This window comes from Oncorhynchus masou, unplaced genomic scaffold (genome assembly GCF_036934945.1).
Source record: "Oncorhynchus masou masou isolate Uvic2021 unplaced genomic scaffold, UVic_Omas_1.1 unplaced_scaffold_744, whole genome shotgun sequence".
Taxonomy (NCBI): domain Eukaryota; kingdom Metazoa; phylum Chordata; class Actinopteri; order Salmoniformes; family Salmonidae; genus Oncorhynchus; species Oncorhynchus masou.
In genome coordinates, this window is record NW_027013898.1 from 278,446 (window position 1) to 293,958 (window position 15,513).

The 15,513-nt window shown below is 44.5% G+C and overlaps 1 pseudogene; it reads left to right on the plus strand.

Annotated features, from left to right (window-relative positions):
• LOC135537285 (unconventional myosin-XV-like) overlaps positions 1 to 15,513 on the plus strand; it is a 140,287-nt pseudogene that overhangs the window by 104,938 nt on the left and 19,836 nt on the right.

The window sequence follows — 15,513 nt, forward strand, 5'->3', positions numbered from 1 at the left end:
CTTCCTGTTGAAGTTCCCACAGAATGCCTCCCGCAGCCAGGGAGTAGTGTTTCAGGGTAGGTGTCTTCCTGTTTCAGGGTAGGTGTCTTCCTGTTCCAGGGTAGGTGTCTTCCTGTTTCAGGGTAGGTGTCTTCCTGGTTCAGGGTAGGTGTCTTCCTGTTCCAGGGTAGGTGTCTTCCTGTTCCAGGGTGGGTGTCTTCCTGTTTCAGGGTAGGTGTCTTCCTGTTCCAGGGTAGGTGTCTTCCTGTTCCAGGGTAGGTATCTTCCTGGTTCAGGGTAGGTGTCTTCCTGTTTCAGGGTAGGTGTCTTCCTGTTGAAGTTCCCACAGAATGCCTCCCGCAGCCAGGGAGTAGTGTTTCAGGGTAGGTGTCTTCCTGTTCCAGGGTAGGTGTCTTCCTGTTCCAGGGTAGGTGTCTTCCTGTTCCAGGGTAGGTGTCTTCCTGGTTCAGGGTAGGTGTCTTCCTGTTCCAGGGTAGGTGTCTTCCTGTTCCAGGGTAGGTGTCTTCCTGTTCCAGGGTAGGTGTCTTCCTGTTCCAGGGTGGGTGTCTTCCTGGTTCAGGGTAGGTGTCTTCCTGTTTCAGGGTAGGTGTCTTCCTGTTCCAGGGTAGGTGTCTTCCTGTTCCAGGGTAGGTGTCTTCCTGTTCCAGGGTAGGTGTCTTCCTGTTCCAGGGTAGGTGTCTTCCTGGTTCAGGGTAGGTGTCTTCCTGGTTCAGGGTAGGTGTCTTCCTGGTTCAGGGTAGGTGTCTTCCTGGTTCAGGGTAGGTGTCTTCCTGTTCCAGGGTAGGTGTCTTCCTGGTTCAGGGTAGGTGTCTTCCTGTTCCAGGGTAGGTGTCTTCCTGTTCCAGGGTAGGTGTCTTCCTGTTCCAGGGTAGGTGTCTTCCTGTTCCAGGGTAGGTGTCTTCCTGGTTCAGGGTAGGTGTCTTCCTGTTTCAGGGTAGGTGTCTTCCTGTTCCAGGGTAGGTGTCTTCCTGTTCCAGGGTAGGTGTCTTCCTGTTCCTGCGTAGGTGTCTTCCTGGTTCAGGGTAGGTGTCTTCCTGGTTCAGGGTAGGTGTCTTCCTGTTCCAGGGTAGGTATCTTCCTGTTCCAGGGTAGGTGACTTCCTGTTCCAGGGTAGGTATCTTCCTGTTCCAGGGTAGGTGACTTCCTGTTCCAGGGTAGGTGTCTTCCTGGTTCAGGGTAGGTGTCTTCCTGTTTCAGGGTATGTGTCTTCCTGTTCCAGGGTAGGTGTCTTCCTGTTTCAGGGTAGGTGTCTTCCTGTTCCAGGGTAGGTGTCTTCCTGTTCCAGGGTAGGTGTCTTACTGTTTCAGGGTAGGTGTCTTCCTGTTCCAGGGTAGGTGTCTTCCTGTTCCAGGGTAGGTGTCTTCCTGTTTCAGGGTATGTGTCTTCCTGTTCCAGGGTAGGTGTCTTCCTGTTCCAGGGTAGGTGTCTTCCTGTTCCAGGGTAGGTGTCTTCCTGTTTCAGGGTATGTGTCTTCCTGTTCCAGGGTAGGTGTCTTCCTGTTCCAGGGTAGGTGTCTTCCTGGTTCAGGGTAGGTGTCTTCCTGGTTCAGGGTAGGTGTCTTCCTGTTCCAGGGTAGGTATCTTCCTGTTCCAGGGTAGGTGACTTCCTGTTCCAGGGTAGGTGTCTTCCTGGTTCAGGGTAGGTGTCCTCCTGTTCCAGGGTAGGTGTCTTCCTGGTTCAGGGTAGGTGTCTTCCTGTTTCAGGGTAGGTGTCTTCCTGTTCCAGGGTAGGTGTCTTCCTGTTTCAGGGTAGGTGTCTTCCTGTTCCAGGGTAGGTGTCTTCCTGTTCCAGGGTAGGTGTCTTCCTGGTTCAGGGTAGGTGTCCTCCTGTTCCAGGGTAGGTGTCTTCCTGGTTCAGGGTAGGTGTCTTCCTGTTCCAGGGTAGGTGTCTTCCTGTTCCAGGGTAGGTGTCCTCCTGTTCCAGGGTAGGTGTCTTCCTGGTTCAGGGTAGGTGTCTTCCTGTTCCAGGGTAGGTGTCTTCCTGTTTCAGGGTAGGTGTCTTCCTGTTCCAGGGTAGGTGTCTTCCTGTTCCAGGGTAGGTGTCTTCCTGGTTCAGGGTAGGTGTCTTCCTGTTCCAGGGTAGGTGTCTTCCTGTTTCGGGTAGGTGTCTTCCTGTTCCAGGGTAGGTGTCTTCCTGTTCCAGGGTAGGTGTCCTCCTGTTCCAGGGTAGTTGTCTTCCTGGTTCAGGGTAGGTGTCTTCCTGTTCCAGGGTAGGTGTCTTCCTGTTCCAGGGTAGGTGTCTTCCTGTTCCAGGGTAGGTGTCTTCCTGTTTCAGGGTAGGTGTCTTCCTGTTCCAGGGTAGGTGTCTTCCTGTTCCAGGGTAGGTGTCTTCCTGTTTCAGGGTAGGTGTCCTCCTGTTCCAGGGTAGGTGTCTTCCTGGTTCAGGGTAGGTGTCTTCCTGTTCCAGGGTAGGTGTCTTCCTGTTTCAGGGTAGGTGTCTTCCTGTTCCAGGGTAGGTGTCTTCCTGTTTCAGGGTAGGTGTCTTCCTGTTCCAGGGTAGGTGTCCTCCTGTTCCAGGGTAGGTGTCTTCCTGTTTCAGGGTAGGTTTCTTCCTGTTTCAGGGTAGGTGTCTTCCTGTTCCAGGGTAGGTGTCCTCCTGTTCCAGGGTAGGTGTCTTACTGGTTCAGGGTAGGTGTCTTCCTGTTCCAGGGTAGGTGTCTTCCTGTTTCAGGGTAGGTGTCTTCCTGTTCCAGGGTAGGTGTCTTCCTGTTTCAGGGTAGGTGTCTTCCTGTTCCAGGGTAGGTGTCTTCCTGTTTCAGGGTAGGTGTCTTCCTGTTCCAGGGTAGGTGTCTTCCTGTTCCAGGGTAGGTGTCTTCCTGTTTCAGGGTAGGTGTCTTCCTGTTTCAGGGTAGGTGTCTTCCTGTTCCAGGGTAGGTGTCTTCCTGTTCCAGGGTAGGTGTCTTACTGTTTCAGGGTAGGTGTCTTCCTGTTCCAGGGTAGGTGTCTTCCTGTTCCAGGGTAGGTGTCTTCCTGTTTCAGGGTATGTGTCTTCCTGTTCCAGGGTAGGTGTCTTCCTGTTCCAGGGTAGGTGTCTTCCTGTTCCAGGGTAGGTGTCTTCCTGTTTCAGGGTATGTGTCTTCCTGTTCCAGGGTAGGTGTCTTCCTGTTCCAGGGTAGGTGTCTTCCTGGTTCAGGGTAGGTGTCTTCCTGGTTCAGGGTAGGTGTCTTCCTGTTCCAGGGTAGGTATCTTCCTGTTCCAGGGTAGGTGACTTCCTGTTCCAGGGTAGGTGTCTTCCTGGTTCAGGGTAGGTGTCCTCCTGTTCCAGGGTAGGTGTCTTCCTGGTTCAGGGTAGGTGTCTTCCTGTTTCAGGGTAGGTGTCTTCCTGTTCCAGGGTAGGTGTCTTCCTGTTTCAGGGTAGGTGTCTTCCTGTTCCAGGGTAGGTGTCTTCCTGTTCCAGGGTAGGTGTCTTCCTGGTTCAGGGTAGGTGTCCTCCTGTTCCAGGGTAGGTGTCTTCCTGGTTCAGGGTAGGTGTCTTCCTGTTCCAGGGTAGGTGTCTTCCTGTTCCAGGGTAGGTGTCCTCCTGTTCCAGGGTAGGTGTCTTCCTGGTTCAGGGTAGGTGTCTTCCTGTTCCAGGGTAGGTGTCTTCCTGTTTCAGGGTAGGTGTCTTCCTGTTCCAGGGTAGGTGTCTTCCTGTTCCAGGGTAGGTGTCTTCCTGGTTCAGGGTAGGTGTCTTCCTGTTCCAGGGTAGGTGTCTTCCTGTTTCAGGGTAGGTGTCTTCCTGTTCCAGGGTAGGTGTCTTCCTGTTCCAGGGTAGGTGTCCTCCTGTTCCAGGGTAGTTGTCTTCCTGGTTCAGGGTAGGTGTCTTCCTGTTCCAGGGTAGGTGTCTTCCTGTTCCAGGGTAGGTGTCTTCCTGTTCCAGGGTAGGTGTCTTCCTGTTTCAGGGTAGGTGTCTTCCTGTTCCAGGGTAGGTGTCTTCCTGTTCCAGGGTAGGTGTCTTCCTGTTTCAGGGTAGGTGTCCTCCTGTTCCAGGGTAGGTGTCTTCCTGGTTCAGGGTAGGTGTCTTCCTGTTCCAGGGTAGGTGTCTTCCTGTTTCAGGGTAGGTGTCTTCCTGTTCCAGGGTAGGTGTCTTCCTGTTTCAGGGTAGGTGTCTTCCTGTTCCAGGGTAGGTGTCCTCCTGTTCCAGGGTAGGTGTCTTCCTGTTTCAGGGTAGGTGTCTTCCTGTTTCAGGGTAGGTGTCTTCCTGTTCCAGGGTAGGTGTCCTCCTGTTCCAGGGTAGGTGTCTTACTGGTTCAGGGTAGGTGTCTTCCTGTTCCAGGGTAGGTGTCTTCCTGTTTCAGGGTAGGTGTCTTCCTGTTCCAGGGTAGGTGTCTTCCTGTTTCAGGGTAGGTGTCTTCCTGTTCCAGGGTAGGTGTCTTCCTGTTTCAGGGTAGGTGTCTTCCTGTTCCAGGGTAGGTGTCTTCCTGTTCCAGGGTAGGTGTCTTCCTGTTTCAGGGTAGGTGTCCTCCTGTTCCAGGGTAGGTGTCTTCCTGGTTCAGGGTAGGTGTCTTCCTGTTCCAGGGTAGGTGTCTTCCTGTTTCAGGGTAGGTGTCTTCCTGTTCCAGGGTAGGTGTCTTCCTGTTTCAGGGTAGGTATCTTCCTGTTCCAGGGTAGGTGTCCTCCTGTTCCAGGGTAGGTGTCTTCCTGTTCCAGGGTAGGTGTCTTCCTGTTTCAGGGTAGGTGTCTTCTTGTTTCAGGGTAGGTATCTTCCTGTTCCAGGGTAGTTGTCTTCCTGTTCCAGGGTAGGTGTCTTCCTGTTCCAGGGTAGGTGTCTTCCTGTTCCAGGGTAGGTGTCTTCCTGTTCCAGGGTAGTTGTCTTCCTGTTCCAGGGTTGTTGTCTTCCTGTTCCAGGGTAGGTGTCTTCCTGTTCCAGGGTAGGTGTCTTCCTGTTCCAGGGTAGGTGTCTTCCTGTTCCAGGGTAGTTGTCTTCCTGTTCCAGGGTAGTTGTCTTCCTGTTCCAGGGTAGGTGTCTTCCTGTTCCAGGGTAGGTGTCTTCCTGTTCCAGGGTAGGTGTATTCCTGTTCCAGGGTAGGTGTCTTCCTGTTCCAGGGTAGGTGTCTTCCTGTTCCAGGGTAGGTGTCTTCCTATTGTTAACGTCTATTCTCCAGGTAATGTCTCTGTGTATTGATAGGTATATTGTTAATGTCTATTCTCCAGGTAATGTCTCTGTGTATTGATAGGTATATTGTTAATGTCTCTGTGTATTGATAGGTATATTGTTAACGTCTATTCTCCAGGTAATGTCTCTGTGTATTGATAGGTATATTGGTAACGTCTCTGTGTATTGATAGGTATATTGTTAATGTCTATTCTCCAGGTAATGTCTCTGTGTATTGATAGGTATATTGTTAACGTCTATTCTCCAGGTAATGTCTCTGTGTATTGATAGGTATATTGTTAATGTCTATTCTCCAGGTAATGTCTCTGTATATTGATAGGTATATTGTTAACGTCTATTCTCCAGGTAATGTCTCTGTGTATTGATAGGTATATTGTTAAGGTCTATTCTCCAGGTAATGTCTCTGTGTATTGATAGGTATATTGTTAATGTCTATTCTCCAGGTGATGTCTCTGTGTATTGATAGGTTTATTGTTAAGGTCTATTCTCCAGGTAATGTCTCTGTGTATTGATAGGTTTATTGTTAAGGTCTATTCTCCAGGTAATGTCTCTGTGTATTGATAGGTATATTGTTAATGTCTCTGTGTATTGATAGGTATATTGTTAAGGTCTATTCTCCAGGTAATGTCTCTGTGTATTGATAGGTATATTGTTAATGTCTCTGTGTATTGATAGGTATATTGTTAACGTCTATTCTCCAGGTAATGTCTCTGTGTATTGATAGGTATATTGTTAACGTCTATTCTCCAGGTAATGTCTCTGTGTATTGATAGGTATATTGTTAACGTCTATTCTCCAGGTAATGTCTCTGTGTATTGATAGGTATATTGTTAACGTCTCTGTGTATTGGTAGGTATATTGTTAATGTCTCTGTGTATTGATAGGTATATTGTTAATGTCTCTGTGTATAGATAGGTATATTGTTAATGTCTATTCTCCAGGTAATGTCTCTGTGTATTGATAGGTATATTGTTAAGGTCTCTGTGTATTGATAGGTATATTGTTAAGGTCTATTCTCCAGGTAATGTCTCTGTGTATTGATAGGTATATTGTTAATGTCTCTGTGTATTGATAGGTATATTGTTAATGTCTATTCTCCAGGTAATGTCTCTGTGTATTGATAGGTATATTGTTAATGTCTATTCTCCAGGTAATGTCTCTGTGTATTGATAGGTATATTGTTAATGTCTATTCTCCAGGTAATGTCTATGTGTATTGATAGGTATATTGTTAAGGTCTATTCTCCAGGTAATGTCTCTGTGTATTGATAGGTATATTGTTAACGTGTTCTCCAGGTAATGTCTCTGTGTATTGATAGGTATATTGTTAATGTCTCTGTGTATTGGTAGGTATATTGTTAATGTCTCTGTGTATTGATAGGTATATTGTTAATGTCTATTCTCCAGGTAATGTCTCTGTGTATTGATAGGTATATTGTTAAGGTCTCTGTGTATTGATAGGTATATTGTTAATGTCTATTCTCCAGGTAATGTCTCTGTGTATTGATAGGTATATTGTTAAGGTCTCTGTGTATTGATAGGTATATTGTTAATGTCTATTCTCCAGGTAATGTCTCTGTGTATTGATAGGTATATTGTTAATGTCTCTGTGTATTGATAGGTATATTGTTAACGTCTATTCTCCAGGTAATGTCTCTGTGTATTGATAGGTATATTGTTAAGGTCTATTCTCCAGGTAATGTCTCTGTGTATTGATAGGTATATTGTTAATGTCTCTGTGTATTGATAGGTATATTGTTAATGTCTATTCTCCAGGTAATGTCTCTGTGTATTGATAGGTATATTGTTAATGTCTCTGTGTATTGATAGGTATATTGTTAATGTCTATTCTCCAGGTAATGTCTCTGTGTATTGATAGGTATATTGTTAATGTCTCTGTGTATTGATAGGTATATTGTTAATGTCTCTGTGTATTGATAGGTATATTGCTAACGTCTATTCTCCAGGTAATGTCTCTGTGTATTGATAGGTATATTGTTAATGTCTCTGTGTATTGATAGGTATATTGTTAATGTCTCTGTGTATTGATAGGTATATTGTTAAGGTCTATTCTCCAGGTAATGTCTCTGTGTATTGATAGGTATATTGTTAATGTCTATTCTCCAGGTAATGTCTCTGTGTATTGATAGGTATATTGTTAATGTCTATTCTCCAGGTAATGTCTCTGTGTATTGATAGGTATATTGTTAATGTCTCTGTGTATTGATAGGTATATTGCTAACGTCTATTCTCCAGGTAATGTCTCTGTGTATTGTTGGGTATATTGTTAATGTCTATTCTCCAGGTAATGTCTCTGTGTATTGATAGGTATATTGTTAACTTCTATTCTCCAGGTAATGTCTCTGTGTATTGATAGGTATATTGTTAATGTCTCTGTGTATTGGTAGGTATATTGTTAATGTCTCTGTGTATTGATAGGTATATTGTTAATGTCTATTCTCCAGGTAATGTCTCTGTGTATTGATAGGTATATTGTTAACGTCTATTCTCCAGGTAATGTCTCTGTGTATTGATAGGTATATTGTTAAGGTCTATTCTCCAGGTAATGTCTCTGTGTATTGATAGGTATATTGTTAATGTCTATTCTCCAGGTAATGTCTCTGTGTATTGATAGGTATATTGTTAAGGTCTATTCTCCAGGTAATGTCTCTGTGTATTGGTAGGTATATTGTTAATGTCTCTGTGTATTGATAGGTATATTGTTAATGTCTCTGTGTATTGATAGGTATATTGTTAATGTCTATTCTCCAGGTAATGTCTCTGTGTATTGGTAGGTATATTGTTAATGTCTCTGTGTATTGATAGGTATATTGTTAATGTCTCTGTGTATTGATAGGTATATTGTTAATGTCTCTGTGTATTGATAGGTATATTGGTAATGTCTCTGTGTATTGATAGGTATATTGTTAATGTCTCTGTGTATTGATAGGTATATTGTTAATGTCTATTCTCCAGGTAATGTCTCTGTGTATTGATAGGTATATTGTTAATGTCTCTGTGTATTGATAGGTATATTGTTAATGTCTATTCTCCAGGTAATGTCTCTGTGTATTGATAGGTATATTGTTAATGTCTCTGTGTATTGATAGGTATATTGTTAATGTCTCTGTGTATTGATAGGTATATTGCTAACGTCTATTCTCCAGGTAATGTCTCTGTGTATTGTTGGGTATATTGTTAATGTCTATTCTCCAGGTAATGTCTCTGTGTATTGATAGGTATATTGTTAATGTCTCTGTGTATTGATAGGTATATTGTTAATGTCTCTGTGTATTGATAGGTATATTGCTAACGTCTATTCTCCAGGTAATGTCTCTGTGTATTGATAGGTATATTGTTAATGTCTCTGTGTATTGATAGGTATATTGTTAATGTCTATTCTCCAGGTAATGTCTCTGTGTATTGATAGGTATATTGTTAACGTCTATTCTCCAGGTAATGTCTCTGTGTATTGATAGGTATATTGTTAATGTCTATTCTCCAGGTAATGTCTCTGTGTATTGATAGGTATATTGTTAATGTCTCTGTGTATTGATAGGTATATTGTTAATGTCTATTCTCCAGGTAATGTCTCTGTGTATTGATAGGTATATTGTTAACGTCTATTCTCCAGGTAATGTCTCTGTGTATTGATAGGTATATTGTTAATGTCTCTGTGTATTGATAGGTATATTGTTAATGTCTATTCTCCAGGTAATGTCTCTGTGTATTGATAGGTATATTGTTAAGGTCTATTCTCCAGGTAATGTCTCTGTGTATTGATAGGTATATTGTTAATGTCTATTCTCCAGGTAATGTCTCTGTGTATTGATAGGTATATTGTTAACGTCTATTCTCCAGGTAATGTCTCTGTGTATTGATAGGTATATTGTTAATGTCTCTGTGTATTGATAGGTATATTGTTAAGGTCTATTCTCCAGGTAATGTCTCTGTGTATTGATAGGTATATTGTTAACGTCTATTCTCCAGGTAATGTCTCTGTGTATTGATAGGTATATTGGTAATGTCTCTGTGTATTGATAGGTATATTGTTAATGTCTATTCTCCAGGTAATGTCTCTGTGTATTGATAGGTATATTGTTAAGGTCTATTCTCCAGGTAATGTCTCTGTGTATTGATAGGTATATTGTTAATGTCTCTGTGTATTGATAGGTATATTGTTAACGTCTATTCTCCAGGTAATGTCTCTGTGTATTGATAGGTATATTGTTAATGTCTCTGTGTATTGATAGGTATATTGTTAATGTCTATTCTCCAGGTAATGTCTCTGTGTATTGATAGGTATATTGTTAATGTCTCTGTGTATTGATAGGTATATTGTTAATGTCTCTGTGTATTGATAGGTATATTGTTAATGTCTCTGTGTATTGATAGGTATATTGTTAATGTCTCTGTGTATTGATAGGTATATTGTTAACGTCTATTCTCCAGGATATGTCTCTGTGTATTGATAGGTATATTGTTAAGGTCTATTCTCCAGGTAATGTCTCTGTGTATTGATAGGTATATTGTTAATGTCTATTCTCCAGGTAATGTCTCTGTGTATTGATAGGTATATTGTTAACGTCTATTCTCCAGGTAATGTCTCTGTGTATTGGTAGGTATATTGTTAATGTCTATTCTCCAGGTAATGTCTCTGTGTATTGATAGGTATATTGTTAATGTCTCTGTGTATTGATAGGTATATTGTTAATGTCTATTCTCCAGGTAATGTCTCTGTGTATTGATAGGTATATTGTTAAGGTCTATTCTCCAGGTAATGTCTCTGTGTATTGATAGGTATATTGTTAACGTCTATTCTCCAGGTAATGTCTCTGTGTATTGATAGGTATATTGTTAATGTCTATTCTCCAGGTAATGTCTCTGTGTATTGGTAGGTATATTGTTAATGTCTCTGTGTATTGATAGGTATATTGTTAACGTGTCTGTGTATTGATAGGTATATTGTTAAGGTCTCTGTGTATTGATAGGTATATTGTTAAGGTCTATTCTCCAGGTAATGTGTCTGTGTATTGATAGGTATATTGTTAATGTCTCTGTGTATTGATAGGTATATTGTTAACGTGTCTGTGTATTGATAGGTATATTGTTAAGGTCTCTGTGTATTGATAGGTATATTGTTAACATGTTCTCCATAGGCATATCAAAGGCTTGTGAGCAGAACCTGAGGAAGACCTATCGGTACGGAGGACGCATCATTCCTCCCAGCAGCATGGAACTGAAAGCTACGGTGGTTCGTTCTCACCTTTCACGCCTAACTCCTAACCTTAACCCCTTACCCCTGGTCCTTACCCTTGACCTCTGACCTGTGGTGCACAGTAATGATCACTAGAATTGGAACATTCCCCCCAAAATTTAGTATGAACGTTTCTAAATAACCAGCTAGCTAAATTTACAAATAGTTTGGATAGCGCATGACCTCTAATGTCTAACCCCTGACCTCCAATGTCTAACCCCTAACCTCTAACATCTAACCCCTAACCTCTAATGTCTAACCCCTAACCTCTAACATCTAACCCCTGACCTTTAACGTCTAACCCCTGACCTCTAATGTCTAACCCCTGACCTCTAACGTCTAACCCCTGACCTCTAACGTCTAACCCCTGACCTCTAACGTCTAACCCCTGACCTCTAATGTCTAACCACTAACCTCCAATGTCTAACCCCTGACCTCTAACCCCTAACCTCTAATGTCTAATCTCTGACCTCCAATGTCTAACCCCTAACCTCTAACATCTAACCCCTGATCTCTAATGTCTAACCCCTGACCTCTAACGTCTAACCCCTGACCTCTAACGTCTAACCCCTGACCTCTAATGTCTAACCACTAACCTCCAATGTCTAACCCCTGACCTCTAATGTCTGTCCACTAATGTCTAACCCCTAACCTCTAATGTCTGACCTCTAATGTCTAAACCCCTGACCTCTAATGTCTATCCCCTAACATCTAGTGTCTAACCTCTGATCTCTAATGACTAACCTCTACTGTCTAACCCCTGACCTCTAATGTCTAACCCCTGATCTCTAATGTCTAACCGCTGATCTCTAATGTCTAACCCCTGACCTCTACTGTCTAACCCCTGACCTCTAATGTCTAACCGCTGATCTCTAATGTCTAACCGCTGATCTCTAACGTTTAACCCCTGACCTCTACTGTCTATCCCTGACCTCTACTGTTTAACCCCTGATCTCTACTGTCTAACCCCTGACCGCTAACAGGCGGGGAGGAGCTCCAAGCGACAACTGTTCCTATTCCCAGGAGGCATCGAACGGCACCTGAAGATCAAGACGTGCTCTGTGAGTCTCCCAGACTGTGTTGTTCCCTTCTGTCTCTGTCAGTCTCCTAGACTGTGTTGTTCCCTTGTCTCTGAGTCTACTAGACTGTGTCTGTTCCCTTCTGTCTCTGTCAGTCTACTAGACTGTGTTGTTCCCTTCTGTCTCTGTCAGTCTACTAGACTGTGTTGTTCCCTTCTGTCTCTGTCAGTCTCCTAGACTGTGTTGTTCCCTTCTGTCTCTGTCAGTCTACTAGACTGTGTTGTTCCCTTCTGTCTCTGTCAGTCTACTAGACTGTGTTGTTCCCTTCTGTCTCTGTGAGTCTCCCAGACTGTGTTGGTCCCTTCTGTCTCTGAGTCTACTAGACTGTGTCTGTTCCCTTCTGTCTCTGTCAGTCTCCTAGACTGTGTTGTTCCCTTCTGTCTCTGTCAGTCTACTAGACTGTGTTGTTCCCTTCTGTCTCTGTGAGTCTCCCAGACTGTGTTGGTCCCTTCTGTCTCTGAGTCTACTAGACTGTGTCTGTTCCCTTCTGTCTCTGTCAGTCTCCCAGACTGTGTCTGTTCCCTTCTGTCTCTGTCAGTCTCCTAGACTGTGTCTGTTCCCTTCTGTCTCTGTCAGTCTACTAGACTGTGTTGTTCCCTTCTGTCTCTGTCAGTCTACTAGACTGTGTTGTTCCCTTCTGTCTCTGTCAGTCTCCCAGACTGTGTTGTTCCCTTCTGTCTCTGTCAGTCTCCTAGACTGTGTTGTTCCCTTGTCTCTGAGTCTACTAGACTGTGTCTGTTCCCTTCTGTCTCTGTCAGTCTACTAGACTGTGTTGTTCCCTTCTGTCTCTGTCAGTCTACTAGACTGTGTTGTTCCCTTCTGTCTCTGTCAGTCTCCTAGACTGTGTCTGTTCCCTTCTGTCTCTGTCAGTCTCCTAGACTGTGTTGTTCCCTTCTGTCTCTGTCAGTCTCCTAGACTGTGTCTGTTCCCTTCTGTCTCTGTCAGTCTCCTAGACTGTGTCTGTTCCCTTCTGTCTCTGTCAGTCTCCCAGACTGTGTTGTTCCCTTCTGTCTCTGTCAGTCTCCCAGACTGTGTTGTTCCCTTCTGTCTCTGTGAGTCTCCTAGACTGTGTTGTTCCCTTCTGTCTCTGTGAGTCTCCCAGACTGTGTTGTTCCCTTCTGTCTCTGTCAGTCTCCTAGACTGTGTTGTTCCCTTCTGTCTCTGTCAGTCTACTAGACTGTGTTGTTCCCTTGTCTCTGAGTCTCCTAGACTGTGTTGTTCCCTTCTGTCTCTGTGAGTCTCCCAGACTGTGTTGGTCCCTTCTGTCTCTGTCAGTCTCCTAGACTGTGTTGTTCCCTTCTGTCTCTGTCAGTCTACTAGACTGTGTTGTTCCCTTCTGTCTCTGTCAGTCTCCTAGACTGTGTCTGTTCCCTTCTGTCTCTGTCAGTCTCCTAGACTGTGTTGTTCCCTTCTGTCTCTGTGAGTCTCCCAGACTGTGTCTGCTCCCTTCTGTCTCTGTCAGTCTACTAGACTGTGTTGTTCCCTTCTGTCTCTGTGAGTCTCCTAGACTGTGTCTGTCCCCTTCTGTCTCTGTCAGTCTCCTAGACTGTGTTGTTCCCTTCTGTCTCTGTCAGTCTCCTAGACTGTGTTGTTCCCTTCTGTCTCTGTCAGTCTACTAGACTGTGTTGTTCCCTTCTGTCTCTGTCAGTCTCCTAGACTGTGTTGTTCCCTTCTGTCTCTGTCAGTCTACTAGACTGTGTTGTTCCCTTCTGTCTCTGTCAGTCTACTAGACTGTGTTGTTCCCTTCTGTCTCTGTCAGTCTACTAGACTGTGTTGTTCCCTTCTGTCTCTGTCAGTCTCCTAGACTGTGTTGTTCCCTTCTGTCTCTGTCAGTCTCCTAGACTGTGTTGTTCCCTTCTGTCTCTGTCAGTCTCCCAGACTGTGTTGTTCCCTTCTGTCTCTGTCAGTCTACTAGACTGTGTTGTTCCCTTCTGTCTCTGTCAGTCTCCTAGACTGTGTTGTTCCCTTCTGTCTCTGTCAGTCTCCTAGACTGTGTTGTTCCCTTCTGTCTCTGTCAGTCTACTAGACTGTGTTGTTCCCTTCTGTCTCTGTCAGTCTCCTAGACTGTGTTGTCCCCTTCTGTCTCTGAGTCTACTAGACTGTGTTGTTCCCTTCTGTCTCTGTCAGTCTCCTAGACTGTGTTGTTCCCTTCTGTCTCTGTCAGTCTACTAGACTGTGTTGTTCCCTTCTGTCTCTGTCAGTCTACTAGACTGTGTCTGTTCCCTTCTGTCTCTGTCAGTCTCCCAGACTGTGTTGTTCCCTTCTGTCTCTGTCAGTCTCCTAGACTGTGTTGTTCCCTTCTGTCTCTGAGTCTACTAGACTGTGTTGTTCCCTTCTGTCTCTGAGTCTACTAGACTGTGTTGTTCCCTTCTGTCTCTAATTCTACTAGACTGTGTTGTTCCCTTCTGTCTCTGTCAGTCTCCTAGACTGTGTCTGTTCCCTTCCGTCTCTGTCAGTCTACTAGACTGTGTTGTTCCCTTCTGTCTCTGAGTCTACTAGACTGTGTTGTTCCCTTCTGTCTCTGTCAGTCTACTAGACTGTGTTGTTCCCTTCTGTCTCTGTCAGTCTCCTAGACTGTGTCTGTTCCCTTCTGTCTCTGTCAGTCTCCTAGACTGTGTTGTTCCCTTCTGTCTCTGTCAGTCTACTAGACTGTGTTGTTCCCTTCTGTCTCTGAGTCTACTAGACTGTGTTGTTCCCTTCTGTCTCTGTCAGTCTACTAGACTGTGTTGTTCCCTTCTGTCTCTGTCAGTCTACTAGACTGTGTTGTTCCCTTCTGTCTCTGAGTCTACTAGACTGTGTTGTTCCCTTCTGTCTCTGTCAGTCTAATAGACTGTGTTGTTCCCTTCTATCTCTGTCAGTCTACTAGACTGTGTTGTTCCCTTCTGTCTCTGTCAGTCTCCTAGACTGTGTCTGTTCCCTTCTGTCTCTGTCAGTCTCCTAGACTGTGTTGTTCCCTTCTGTCTCTAATTCTACTAGACTGTGTAGTTCCCTTCTGTCTCTGAGTCTCCTAGACTGTGTTGTTCCCTTCTGTCTCTAATTCTACTAGACTGTGTTGTTCCCTTCTGTCTCTGTCAGTCTCCTAGACTGTGTTGTTCCCTTCTGTCTCTGTCAGTCTACTAGACTGTGTTGTTCCCTTCTGTCTCTGAGTCTCCTAGACTGTGTTGTTCCCTTTTGTCTCTGTCAGTCTACTAGACTGTGTCTGTTCCCTTCTGTCTCTGTCAGTCTCCTAGACTGTGTTGTTCCCTTCTGTCTCTTTCAGTCTCCTAGACTGTGTTGTTCCCTTCTGTCTCTGTCAGTCTCCTGGACTGTGTCTGTTCCCTTCTGTCTCTGTCAGTCTACTAGACTGTGTTGTTCCCTTGTCTCTGAGTCTACTAGACTGTGTTGTTCCCTTCTGTCTCTGTCTACTAGACTGTGTTATTCCCTTGTCTCTGAGTCTACTAGACTGTGTCTGTTCCCTTCTGTCTCTGTCAGTCTACTAGACTGTGTTGTTCCCTTCCGTCTCTGTCAGTCTACTAGACTGTGTTGTTCCCTTCTGTCTCTGTCAGTCTACTAGACTGTGTTATTCCCTTCTGTCTCTGTCAGTCTCCTAGACTGTGTCTGTTCCCTTCTGTCTCTGTCAGTCTCCTAGACTGTGTCTGTTCCCTTCTGTCTCTGTCAGTCTCCTAGACTGTGTTGTTCCCTTCTGTCTCTGTCAGTCTACTAGACTGTGTTGTTCCCTTCTGTCTCTGAGTCTACTAGACTGTGTTGTTCCCTTCTGTCTCTGTCAGTCTACTAGACTGTGTTGTTCCCTTCTGTCTCTGTCAGTCTACTAGACTGTGTTGTTCCCTTCTGTCTCTGAGTCTACTAGACTGTGTTGTTCCCTTCTGTCTCTGTCAGTCTAATAGACTGTGTTGTTCCCTTCTGTCTCTGTCAGTCTACTAGACTGTGTTGTTCCCTTCTGTCTCTGTCAGTCTCCTAGACTGTGTCTGTTCCCTTCTGTCTCTGTCAGTCTCCTAGACTGTGTTGTTCCCTTCTGTCTCTAATTCTACTAGACTGTGTAGTTCCCTTCTGTCTCTGAGTCTCCTAGACTGTGTTGTTCCCTTCT